Below are 14,555 nucleotides of genomic sequence, written 5' to 3' on the forward strand. Positions count from 1 at the left end.
TGCATCAGAAAACGATCAGAACGCTTATAGAGAGAAAGTCAGGAAGGATAAGAAGGCATTACATGTAATTTTTTCAGGCAGTAAATGAAACAGTGTTCTAACGTGTGGCGACAAGTAAAACATCCAAAGAAGCATGGAACATTCTTCATAAGGCATATAGATATAGGACAAAGATCCGTTAGGAACCACCCTTTATTGCGAGAACCGTGAGAACCAGTGTGAACACAAACAGTAATTCCTAAAAAAATCTAAAAAACACCCAAAAATTTTTTTTTATTTTTTTACTATTTTTTTTGAAAAAATCGCTATATTTTGTTAATAAAAAAAATAAAAAAAATTCAAAAAAAAATTTGAGTAACAGTTATCCATGCACATGTGCATATGTATCATTTCATTGTCAAATTCGGTAATTGATTACAAATAATAATCAATTGTACTTTCATTTACACTACCACATGTAATACACTTATACACTACTTTCTACGTTAACAATGTTAGAAATGAACATGTGCATTTATATGTATTAACATGAAATAAAGTGTTTTGGTACACTACTTTCTCTTTCATCTATCATTCCATCCATAATACACAAGCATGCACATGTGCATTTTTGTCATTTCTTTGACAAATTTCGTAATTCATTACATATATTAGACAATTGCACTTTCATTTACATTAACATATGTAATACACTACATTTTACATTACCAATATTAGAAATGCACATGTGCATTTATATGTATCAACATGAAATAAGGTGTTTTGGTATACTACTTTGAATACACTTTCCCTTTCATCTATCATACCATCCATAATACACTACCATTACCTCCTACCATCCATAATACAATACCATTACCTCATACCATCCATAATACAATATCATTAACAATATTTTCACTTTATTACATGTATGTAAACACTATTTATACATCCAATCAACATATTACATCAATGTAGGTCCGGCTAGGAGGATCTAGTCGCCTAATCCTTGTGTACAAACCAACCCGGTTGTGCGGAATCCAACCGGAAAGACAAACCGAGATAGAACACGCAAATACACAACACGCAATATTCACCGATTAACACCTCTGTATTAATACGTATGAAAGGTTTAGTTACAAAGCAATATTTACAAATGTGTTTTGCAAACTCTCTCAAACTCTCGTGTGTGTGTGTTTGCTCTCTGTGTGTTCTGTTCTTGTGTCTAACATTTTCAGTCTAACTACTGTCTATTTATAGCACCAGACACAACGAAACAGACTAAGACTCGGCGAGTCACACTTGGCGAATCAGAAGCTTGGCGAAACAAGGAAATGCTCGACGAAAATGGATCATGTCGACGAAACATGGCTGTTTCGTCGAGATCCTTTGTGATTCGTCCATAATGGGTTTTGGCCCAAATGTGTTTCGCCAAATCGTTATAGGCCCAAGCATTGATTGGCCCAAAGACATGTCACATGCACGTCCATCTTCTCTGTATTCATCAAATTGTAAGATTAGCCAACTTTGAGACATCATCATGACATCATCCTGATGATGTCATGATGATGTGTAAACGGGAATTGGTTAAGGCTCTCCGGGCTTCACGTGTCAAACTCTACTCTGGGGCGCACGACGGAGGAATGTCGTGACATCCGGCTTCAGCCGAACCTAACCGTATCAAAACCAAGTTGAACCGAACCGAGTCGCGACCACATAATATGTATCAACAAACTCCCCCTTGGACGCTACTCGTGAGGTTCATCTTCCATGTCTTCCATGTCGGAGGATCTTCAAAGTCTTCACGTCTTGAAAGCAGAGAGTGTATCAACCAACTCCTCGTTTCATGTAGGAAGTGTGTTGACAAACTCCCCCTTAACATAAGCTCCTTCTTGAGTTATGCTCGTGAGTGACTTGATCTTTATAACTTGAGATCCTTGTGGTATTGATGATGGCCAGCGGCAACTCGATCATCTTCATCATTTGAGTGCCTTCACGTCGTGTCTTCATTCCGAAGCTTGTCATCGACCATGTTCTCCTTGCCTTTAGAATCTGCACATGCAAGAAATCTAAACGCGTAATGAGAACAACTGCTTGGAATATAGTTAGTATAAACAAACGACACACGTATGACCATATTCCAGTCAACTACCGTCCGACAGTTTGAAAGTTTAACAAATTTATCAATTTTAGATTTCAACTTTCAAAACTTGCAAATTTCGACCGTTTATGAAGATTTAGTCAATTTCGGTTTTCAGTCAGGTTTCAGGTAACGAAGACTCGAGCTCCAACATCGTACAATCGAAAATAAAATAGAAAAAAATCTTTTTGGGTTTTATAAAGTTTATATTAAAACACACCTAAAATCTTTTTGGTATTTTTGAATATTTGAAATGTAAAGACTGAAAGCAGTAAATAACTATTTACAGACATTCTTTTTGCGAGTTTCGAGGGTAAGAGAATCATATCAGTGTACGGTCATTCCAAAACGCTCTCTTTGTTCAATTAGTTATCATTAAGATAATCATCCTATAACGATTATCGGTATTGTTGTCCGCTTAAGCTCAACTTATCAGATGTAATCATGGCGAGAGGATACGTTAAGGTATGATTTATACTTACCGACCGGTGTTCATCCACATCACGACACATTCCCGTATCAAGGTATGCACGAGGGTTCATCTTACCGGTGAGTATACCGATTATCATCTGTTTGAAAGTATATGATGTGAGATTCTCACTTATTTTGATTTGAAAACAAGCCCTATGTGATAGAATCACTTATTGATGAGGAACTTGATTTTCGATGCATGAGGGCACAGGAGCAAGTCCGTGAACAGGTCAGTACTTTGGTACAGCAGAGAGACGAACTTGACTCCCGGATAGATGTGATATTTTATCACTTATTTGTTTGGACATGTGATTGTTTATCACTTATTGAGGTCGTATGCAGTATGTACACGTATGTATAGTATCATGGAAGATCTAGACTTGCATCCCCGTTATTTTTCAGTAAAAGATACAACCATGATACCCAGATGATAAGCAGCATAAAGACCGAATATCTCAGAACCTCGGTGATGTGGGCCCAAGTGTGGAGGAACGGGCTATTTTGTACTTGGAGGCCCAAGACCGCGTAACAAAAGGGCCTTCACTAAAATGGCTCTAACTTGGGCTACGGGGGTCTGTTTGGGACGTGCGACCAGGCGATTCGAATGCGAGAACGAGCTCCATCTTGCTGCAAACGCCTACGGCGGTTTGGGTCATCGTCCGGGCCAAAAAACGTTTATTTCCATTACTTATTTGCATTTTTATGTTTTTTGGACTATTTTGGGCATTTTGTTTTAGGCCGTGTGTTTGGCCCGTTATCTTTTTTAGGCCCATTTTGAATTTCTGTCCTTATTTATATGTCTCATTAGTAATTGGAAGAGGCAGAATTGAATTTTGAGAAAACAGTTTTTTTTCACTTCAAATTCCGTGGCCTTTGGGGTTACAATTTGGGGGTTGGGGAAGAACTACACGGGTATTCCTACAATCAACGTGTAATCTTCATTTTTTCCGTTTCACGCGCTACATCAGTTGGTATCAGAGCCGAAATTCCTGGCTCAAAATGCCTCCGAGGAGAAACAACAACAGGCCTCTCGATGAAGTGTATGAACGAGAGTTGGAGCAGCGACTTATGGCGAGGGTGGATGAACGGTTGGATCAAGTGGTCAATCAGTTGACTGATCGGATGGCCGATTTGATCAATCGTAGGAGGCAGGGACCCAATGACGGGTATGGTTCTGATTTTAGTAACCCATTTGGTGACGGTTCGTCTTCCGAAGACGAACAGGAAGGGCGACCAAGGGGTGAATGTGAAGGGGGTAACAGGCGTTGGGATTCTGGAATAAGAGTTGATATTCCGGAATTTGATGGGTCTAGTTTGAATCCGGAGGGGTTCATCGGTTGGTTGGCTACCGTAGAGGAGGTGTTCGAGTACAAGGAGGTGCCTGAAAACAAGCGGGTGGCCTTGATCGCTACCAGGTTACGTGGTAGGGCCTCTGCGTGGTGGCAACAATTGAAATTAACACGGAATAGACTCGGGAAGTCAAGGATCGTGACGTGGTCCAAGATGAAAAAGTGCTTGCGGTCCAATTTTTTGCCTCATAATTTTCAAAGGTTGATATACCAGCGTCTGCAGAATTTGAAACAGGGGGCTAAATCGGTTGATGATTATACCACAGAGTTTTACCAGTTGATTGCGAGGAATGATATTCAAGAACCGGATGAGCAACTTGTTTCTCGGTATATTGGGGGTCTAAGGGTTCAAATCATGGAGGCCGTGAATCTCTTTGATCCGTTAACCATTCCTGAGGCACACCAACGGGCGTTGGCCTTTGAGAAGCAAAACCGTCGGGTGGGCGGTTCATTTACCCCTGCTGGGGGAAACGTTGGGTCAGGCAGTGGGACACCACGTGGCGGGCCTAGTCAAGGGAAGCCAGGGGGTAGTAATACCCGGCCTACTTCTAAGGGGGCTAGCAGTAGTGGTCCGAGATGTTTCAGTTGTGGTGAAACAGGCCATCGTCAAGCTGAGTGCAAAAAGGCTGGTAAAAGGCACTTATTTGCTGAGTCTGAGGATGATCAGTATGAAGAGTATGAGAATAACCCAGTGTACGATGAAGAAACTGAATATAAAGAGGAGGTTGTGACCGGTGATGTTGGGGTGAACTTGGTGGTTAGGCGTTCTTGCTATACACCAAAGGCAGATGGGGATGACTGGCTGAAACACAACATCTTCCACTCAACATGTACCATTTTGGGGAAGGTTTGCATGTTTGTCATTGATTCGGGGAATTGTGACAATCTGATTTCTGAAGAGGCAGTTCAAAAGTTGGCCTTGAAGACAGAGAGTCACCCGAAACCGTACAAGCTTCAATGGCTGAAAAAAGGAGGTGAAGTGACGGTATCTAAAAGGGCACTTGTTTCAATTTCCATTGGGTCCACGTACAGGGATGATGTTGTGTGTGATGTGGTCCCTATGGACGCGTGTCACTTATTGTTGGGCATACCTTGGGAGTACGAGCGTAATATAGAACATAACGGGCAGTCCAATACTTATAGTTTTCTGTTTGGTGGTATGAAGATCACTCTTGTTCCTAGCAAACCTAAGCAGTTAGCCGCAAAACAGTCGGGTACTTTGTTGACCATCAGTCAGTTTCAAGAAGAGTTGGAGGATACAGACAGTGTTTTTGTTTTGATAGGGAAGGCGGTGCCCGAGGAAGTCGAAATTCCTGATGCTATGGCTCCTTTGCTTGAGGAATTTTCTGATGTTTTTCCTGTTGAGTTGCCTGATGGATTACCACCTTTGCGTGACATCCAACATCATATTGATTTGGAGCCTGGGTCACAGTTACCCAACAGACCACATTACAAGATGAGCCCTGCTGAGCATGAGGAGTTGCGAAGACAGGTTGAGGAGTTAATTTCTAAGGGCCACGTTCGTGAAAGTATGAGCCCTTTTGCTGTTCCGGCTTTACTGACTCCAAAGAAAGATGGTACTTGGCGTATGTGTGTTGACAGTCGAGCAATCAACAAGATTACTATGAGGTACAGGTTTCCTATTCCTCGACTTGATGATTTGCTTGATCAAATTAGTGGTGCTAGTATTTTTACGAAGTTAGATTTGAAGAGTGGTTATTACCAGATTCGTCTTAGACCGGGTGACGAGTGGAAGACTGCCTTCAAGACTCGTGAAGGATTGTATGAGTGGTTGGTGATGCCATTTGGTTTATCAAACGCACCTAGTACTTTTATGCGTGTGATGAATCAGTTGCTTAGGCCTTTTATTGGGAAGTTTGTGGTTGTGTATTTTGATGACATTCTCATTTATAGTGCTTCTTTCAGCGACCATGTTGTGCATGTGAGGCAGGTTTTGGCCTTAGTTCGCAGGGATCGTTTTTATGCAGCCACCAAGAAGTGTGTGTTCATGACCCCTAAAGTGTTATTCTTGGGGTATGTTATTTCTGGTGATGGGATACAGGTTGATGAATCCAAAGTGGCGGCTGTTCAAAATTGGCCAACTCCTACTACCATTACTGAAGTTCGTAGTTTTCATGGGCTTGCTTCTTTTTACAGACGGTTTATTCCACACTTCAGTTCTATTATGGCCCCAGTGACAGATTGTATGAAGGGGAAGACGTTTGTATGGACGGATGAGGCAGAGTTGGCTTTTCAAGTTGTGAAAGAGAAGCTCACTACAGCACCAATTCTGGTATTGCCTAATTTTTCTCAAGTTTTTGAACTTCATACTGATGCCTCAAAGGTTGGAATTGGTGGGGTTCTTAGTTAGGGAGGTCGACCTGTTGCTTATTTTAGCGAGAAGTTAACTGGGCCTAAGTTGAGGTACAGTACTTATGACCTAGAGTTTTATGCAGTGGTCCAAGCTATAAAGCATTGGCGCCATTACTTGTTTCAAAAGGAGTTTGTCTTATTCACTGATCATGATTCCCTAAGGCACATTCGTACTCAAGACAAGGTATCTCATAAACATGGGCGATGGTTGGCCTTTCTTGAGAAGTTTACTTTTGTGGTCAAACACAAGACTGGTGTTTCAAATAAGGTTGCTGATGCCTTAAGTAGGAGGAGTAATCTGCTTGTATCTATGAGGGTTGATGTGCCGGGTTTGGAGGTCATTCGTGAGCAGTTAGCCATTGACCCTTATTTCTCAGTTATTTTGCAGGATGTGGAAACTGGGCAAAAGTCAGACTTTCTTTTGCATGATGGTTTTCTGTTGAAGGGGAATCAGCTATGTATTCCCGATTCTAGACTTCGCTTAAAGATTATTAAGGAGTTACATGGTGAAGGGCATGTTGGTCGTGATCGTACTTTACAATTGGTTCAAGCTTCTTATTATTGGCCAACTATGAGAAAAGAGGTGGATCGTTATGTGAAGAGGTGCCGTGTTTGTCAGGTTTCCAAGGGTACGGCTACCAATGCAGGTCTCTATATGCCTTTGCCAATCCCTTCACAGCCATGGGTTGATATTAGTATGGATTTCGTGTTGGGGTTACCTCGTACTCAGAGAGGTAATGATTCCATATTTGTTGTGGTGGATCGGTTTTCTAAGATGGTACACTTTATTCCCTGCAAGAAGACGACTGATGCTGTCAATGTAGCCCAACTATTTTTTCGTGATGTGTACCGTTTGCATGGGCTACCTTCTTCAATTGTGTCTGATCGGGATACCCGATTTCTGTGTCATTTTTGGCGTAGCTTGTGGAAGATGGTGAATACTCAACTCAACTTCAGTAGTGCTTATCACCCACAAACTGATGGGCAAACTGAAGTTGTTTATCGGTCACTTGGAAATTTGCTCAGGTGTTTGGTTGGGGATCATGTGAAGGCATGGGATCAAAAGTTGTGCCAAGCTGAGTTTACTCATAATCATGCTGTCAATCGGAGCACTAGGTATAGCCCATTTCAGATAGTTTATTCATCTCAGCCTCGGGGACCACTTGATTTGATGTCTCTTCCTGTTTCTGGATCTGTTCCAAAGAAAGTTCAGGATTTTCTAGAGGGTCTACATGAAGTTCATAATGCTGTGTATGATCATTTGGCCTGAGCTAATCTGAAGTATAAGCAAGCTGCTGATCAGAAGCGTAGGCATGTTGAGTTCGAGGAAGGTGACTTTGTTTGGACTGTTTTGACTAACGATCGTTTTACAGTTGGGGAATATAAGAAGTTATCAGCGAAGAAGATTGGCCCAGTTGAAATCGTGGAGAAGATCAATCCAAATGCATATCGTCTAAAACTGCCTAGTCACATTCGTTGTGCTGATGTGTTTAACGTGAAGCATCTGTTGCCTTATTATGGAGAGTCTTCTGATGATGAAACTGTTAGTAATTCGAGGGCGAATTTTGTCTATCTAGGGGGGAATGATGTGGGCCCAAGTGTGGAGGAACGGGCTATTTTGTACTTGGAGGCCCAAGACCGCGTAACAAAAGGGCCTTCACTAAAATGGCTCTAACTTGGGCTACGGGGGTCCATTTGGGACGTGCGACCAGGCGATTTGAACGCGAGAACGAGCTCCATCTTGCTCGGTTTGGGTCATCGTCCGGGCCAAAAAAACGTTTATTTCCATTACTTATTTGCATTTTTATGTTTTTTGGACTATTTTGGGCATTTTGTTTTAGGCCGTGTGTTTGGCCCGTTATCTTTTTTAGGCCCATTTCGAATTTCTGTCCTTATTTATATGTCTCATTAGTAATTGGAAGAGGCAGAATTGAATTTTGAGAAAACTGTTTTTTTTTCACTTCAAATTCCGTGGCCTTTGGTGTTACAATTTGGGGGTTGGGGAAGAACTACACGGGTATTCGTAGAATCAACGTGTAATCTTCATTTTTTCCGTTTCACGCGCTACATCACTCGGCAATCTCTCAAACGAAATTTCGGTACTAAGACCATATGCCAATGAATGGTTCCCACCTGGTCTTCAGTCGATTTAAGATTTATATCACCCTACACACTTTAAAATGATTGTGAGCCTACCGATACATCTTATATAGAGCTGCTTATCGTTTTTCATTTAAGGTTTAAAGAGGTTTGGATAGACCACTGATGTACTATCATTTTCTCTTTTTCTCACCAGGAAACTCATTTTTGTTTTTTTATTGTTTTTGTGTTTTTGAAATTTTTCGATGTTTTTGGATTTTCAAATTTTGGATTTACTCCCCCTAAAATCAACAAACTAAGATAAATTTAAAACACAAAGGTATTTACAAAAATGATTTTCCGATGTTGGTTATACTCTTGCTTGACCTTAATGCCGTTTACCAAAATTAAGTTTTAATCAGAAAAGATTTATCGAATTTTGGAAAAATCAGTTGGCACGTCGGTAAGCGGTGCGGACCATGACAACATTGACGAGTTTCATATTGAAACAATCACGTGTGAGGTGATATTTGAGATCAACGTGTCAGGCTAAAGAGTGCTGTACGAGATGATATAGTTCATAAAGCAGCTTAAATATCGACAAGTATAGGAGAGATTAGAAATTCAAAACCGTATCCTGGAACTGCTTCGTGCATTGCAAGGAACCTGAGTGCTCTCCGAAACTGGATATCCACCAGGTGTGGACTTCAAAGCCGATTTTTGTAGCTACTGAGAAATCTCTTCACGGCAACAAGATCAAACACCTCCGGGTCCGGCTGGTCTTCCATATTGCACCAGCGAAGGTCTTTGTCTTTCTCTTTCAGAAGTGGTGTGCGGATGTTCAATCCACGCCAAGGCATCTGCACACATTTCATTGTATTCTTTCTTGAGGACCCGATCAAAAACCATAACCACCAAATTTTGGCACATTTTTCATCTAGTCGAATTTTCAACTACATTCAACCACATTCTTTCACCAACATATTCTTCTTCTTTTCTTTTTCCCTCTCTCTCCATCAATGGCAACAACATCTCCTAGATGTAACAACATTTTGGAGCCTTATGTCGCCGATCTTGTGCATGGACGCTCCACTATCAACAATCCTAAGACTATCAATAATTCCTCCTGGAACATCTTGCACACTAATTCAGAGATTAGTTGGAGAGGGGGACCCAAGCTTTCACAGACTTGGGTCGTCCGTCATCATCGAGAATTGTAACATCCATTTCCCGATGATTCGGAAATGATATGGCTCCCCCTGAAACAGTTACTGGTTTTGGTATCCAAATCTATTTTTGTTTTTCATTTTTAACTTCTAACTTAACAGACTGTGTTTGGATAACCTCTGGTTTCAAAACCTTTTCAACTTCCTTTCGTTGTTTCTTTTTCTGTTTCTTTTCTTGTTGTTTAATAAGACGGAGGTCCTGTTTTGGTGAAACAGATCTTTTATGGTAATTGTTACCATGGGGGGCATCAACCTTTCCCTTTCCTTTCGTGAGGTATGGACAGTTTCTAATAATGTGCCCATACTCACCACATTCAAAGCATGATCTCCGCTCAACAAACCTCGGAGTATCATAATTGTAAGAGCTTGATGATGAACTTTGTGATCTTGAGGTACTTGGTCCTACATCACAACCGTTTGTGTGTTGTGTATAGTTGTTTTGACTGTTTCTTTTCAAAATTTTACTTTGTTTAACAAAATCCGTGTTGGATTTGTTTTCGAAAGTTTCAATTTTATCAGTCCCTCTTGAATTCACGAAGCTTATCTTCCGAACCTTTTTCTTGTTTTGGCTCTGTTTGCCTTTTCCATGTTCTTGCGCGGCATGATTTTGTTCACGAGAATGATCAACCTTTGTTTTCAACTTATGAAGATATGGACAATTTCGAATTATATGTCCAATTGTACCACATTCAAAACATGATCTTCGTTCAACAATCCCCGAAGTATCATGTGATCGTCTTGCCGATGATGAACTTTGTGATCCCGAGGTACTAGGTTTTGAACAGTCTGGTTCATTTCTTTTCAACACTGTTGCTTGTTTAACAAAATCTAAGTTAGATTTGTTCTCAAAAGTTTCGATTTTGTCGGTTCCCTTAGATTTCACAAAGTTCACATTCTTGTTTTTCTTTTGATTTGGCTTCCTTTGAGTTTGGGTCGTTGATTTTCCTTTGAGTTTGGTATGATTTTGCTGTTTTTGCACCGTTGGTAACTTCTGATTGCCGTATTGTTTTAGAAATTCGGCCTTTGGAATAGGAGGGCACTGTGTTACAGTAACATGTGATCCTGTCTTTCCCAAAAACTTACTTGTCGAATTTTCAAGGACTTTACTTATTAAAGATTGATTAACATTCTTAATAGGAAAATCTTTGTCGGAGTAAATCTTATCATCACCAACAAGAGTGTACAGCAAGTTCACACTCTCCGACTCTTGTGCAGACGGGGACTCGATTGCAACAGTCTTAGCGGGTTGTGCAGGAGGATCACATAGAATGTAATTCTCAAGAGGTATGTCCTCATCTTTGATTACCGCATCAGACTTTGCTGGGATAGCATCATCAGATTCATCATCAGAATAATCAGCATCCTCAATAATGACTGGAGGATCCTGATTCAGTTTAGCAGAAGACACACATGTATCTGCTGATACATCTGAATCTGATGATACTTCTTTCTTATATCCGAGTCCTGTTGCAAACTCCTTAACATCTAGAGGAACAGATGGTTCAAAGAAAGTTCTATCCTCCTCGTCAGGCAGGCATTGCATCATAATTGTGTCTCACAGGTGGTGGACATTTCTTGTAGCCTATGCATGTGACATCCCGTTTTTCTTTCTGAACGTCAATGATGTGATCCAACACATAGCTAGAGCTCAAATAACTGTCTAGCTTAAGTTGGATCGCCTCACTTTCAGTTTTAACACAAGCCATTTCCTTTTGCATAATCTCAATGCGAGTTATATACAAATTAATGTCAGTTTGTTTTCTGGAAACCATTTTTGTTAATTCGGTTTTATCTTTCTTCAAGTTCTCAATTACCGATTTAAACTCTTTTTCATGGTTCTCATAAAACATGTTGGCTTCAGTGCACTTTGAAAGATCCACGGTCAACTTCTGGTTGTGGATAAACGTCACATCATATTTCTCTTGTAAAGCTTCGTGTTTGCTTTGCAATTCACACCACTTTGCATTCAACGAAACATGTTTGTCTTGCAAGTCAAACAAACTAGCTTGTAAAGCATCATGTTTGCCTTGCAACTCAGACATGTTTGCTTCTAAATCAGCACACCTAACTCTTAATCTAGCACAATTATCACAATCTACAGCAGTGGGTTCACCGACACATACCTGACTGGAATCACTCTCAGGTGTTGGCCTTTCTGCATCAGAATCAATAACCTTCCTTGATGATTCACATTCAGATCCATCCTCGCTTGAAATTGAAGTTGTATCACCCTCAACTGAAGTTGAAACATCTTCATCTGAACTACTGTTATGTTCAGAACTGCCATTACCTCCCGAGGATTCACCATTGCTGACATCTTTGACAATTTCAGCATACAACGCCGTTTTTGTCTGACTACTGTTCCTTGGATCAGGAGATGATGGTGCTACAGTAGAACAATGGTGTTGTAAAGCAACTGATGGTAATGGATTTCCATACAAGTCTACGGTTGGAGTTGGCTTTACAGGAGCTTGTATCGGATTGCCATATAAATCTGTTGTCATTTTCGGTTCACTTTGCTTTTGATTAGTAACCGATGCCCATTGTTCTGCCGTAATTCGAGGTCGTGTGGGAGATTCGGCCCATGATGGAGATAAACTTGTATTTCTATACTTTCCCTCATCAGGAGCCGGAGTACCCCACCATGAGGGAGATGAACTTGTATTTCTATACTTTCCCTCATCCGGAGCCGGAGTACCCCACCAACTTGGATTCATGTTTGATCACGAAAAATGATTACCTGAAAGTCACACCTCAAACAAACAGATAAGACACAATTGCAAACTTTCTGTTTAAAAAAAAAAATGTTTCGACGAAACACGTTCCACGAAACTGGCCCAAATTTAATATCGACGAAACTAAATTTTTTAAACTCCTTTGGCGAAACAAAGGCTTGACGAAACGGCCCACTGTTGATGTTGATGACGAAACAAAAATAAATAAAGGATCTTGACGAAATAGATTTTTGAATATATGTTTGGCGAAACTGAAAATTGTTTATTTTCAGTCAACGAAACAAGTCTAATAAAACTCCTTTGGGCTTCCTTGGATAAACAGGCCCAATTCTTGAAAGTCTACGAAACAGACTTTAACTTTCTTTGGGCTTTTGACGAAACTGATAATGAAGGCCGGTTGACGAAACAAAGAATTTTTCTTTTGGGCTTTTCTTTTTGGGTTCTATAATTCACGAAACAAAGGAGTAATTCTTTTTGGCCTTTTAACTTGGCGAAATAGGATTGATCAAGGCCCAATACACAAGCCCACTCCACAAATGACAAAACATAATTTAATATGGGCTCACAAGTGTCAACGAAACAAAATAAGGTTCAATGCAAGTCAACGAAACAAGAGTCAGTTTCGTCAAAGCCCAACAAGTTCAAAGCCCAACAGGCTGTTTCTTCGATTAGGTTTGACGAAAAGAAATTTTGTTTTTGTTTCGTCGACTATGTTTGACGAAATGAAATTATGTTTCGCCAAATTTTGTTTCGTCGAAAAGCAAGTCAGTGAGTTGGTGAAAAGTTGGTATGCTTGACCTTATCTACCTGACACACCAGACAACTTTCGGCTACACCATTCCCAAACTTACCAACCAATAAAGTTTATCAATATTTTAATCCTTTATCACTTTCCAAAGCACAAACAAGTTTACAAACAAATTTTCAAGGATCAAAAAGTAATTTTTTATGATGAACACTTGAAGGTTGCAAGAACACTATGAATATCCGGTAAGACTATGAGTTTTCCGGTGACCCGAAATTTTCCGAACTCACGGTTTTGCTAGATAATGTTTACTAAAAACCAAAGACTAACATGTGAGCATGAGAATAACATGGTTTTTAACAAACATAAAGCAAAACACAAGATTTACTCCGATTTAAAAATGTTTTTCCAGAAAATATGAACTTTTTCAAACCGAAAAACAAACAAGAACACCTCGGTTTTAACAAGGAGAAGAGCCAGCCAAGGCTCTGATACCACTTGTAGGTCCGGCTAGGAGGATCTAGTCGCCTAATCCTTGTGTACAAACCAACCTGGTTGTGCGGAATCCAACCGGAAAGGCAAACCGAGATAGAACACGCAAATACACAACACGCAATATTCACCGATTAACACCTCTGTATTAATACGTATGAAAGGTTTAGTTACAAAGCAATGTTTACAAATGTGTTTTGCAAACTCTCTCAAACTCTCGTGTGTGTGTGTTTGCTCTCTGTGTGTTCTGTTCTTGTGTCTAACATTATCAGTCTAACTACTGTCTATTTATAGCACCAGACACAACGAAACATACTTAGACTCGGCGAATCACACTTGGCGAATCAGAAGCTTGGCGAAACAAGGAAATGCTCGACGAAAATGGATCATGTCGACGAAACATGGCTGTTTCGTCGAGATCCTTTGTGATTCATCCATAATGGGCTTTGGCCCAAATGTGTTTCGCCAAATCGTTATAGGCCCAAGCATTGTTTTCTGATTGGCCCAAAGACATGTCACATGCACGTCCATCTTCTCTATATTCATCAAATTGTAAGATTAGCCAACTTTGAGACATCATCATGACATCATCCTGATGATATCATGATGATGTGTAAACGGGAATTCGTTGCCGCTCTCCATGCTTCGCGTCCTCAAACTCTGGGGCGCACGACGGAGGAATGTCGTAACGTCGGGCTTGAGCCGAACCTAACCGTGTCAAAACCAAGTTGAACCGAACCGAGTCGCGACCACATAATATGTATCAACAATCAAAAATTGACAACTATAACAAAACCATCAACTACTAGATATAACTAACAAAAAAACATGTATATGGACCTACTTCTCCATTCAAAATCACAAACTTTTTGTATCAAAACACGTTATATCATGGTTATACCTAATCATGCACATGTGCGTTTTGAATATTGGTAATGTAAAAAGTATTGTATTACTAATGGT

The sequence above is a fragment of the Helianthus annuus genome, chromosome 16 (genome assembly GCF_002127325.2).
Source record: "Helianthus annuus cultivar XRQ/B chromosome 16, HanXRQr2.0-SUNRISE, whole genome shotgun sequence".
Lineage (NCBI taxonomy): Eukaryota > Viridiplantae > Streptophyta > Magnoliopsida > Asterales > Asteraceae > Helianthus > Helianthus annuus.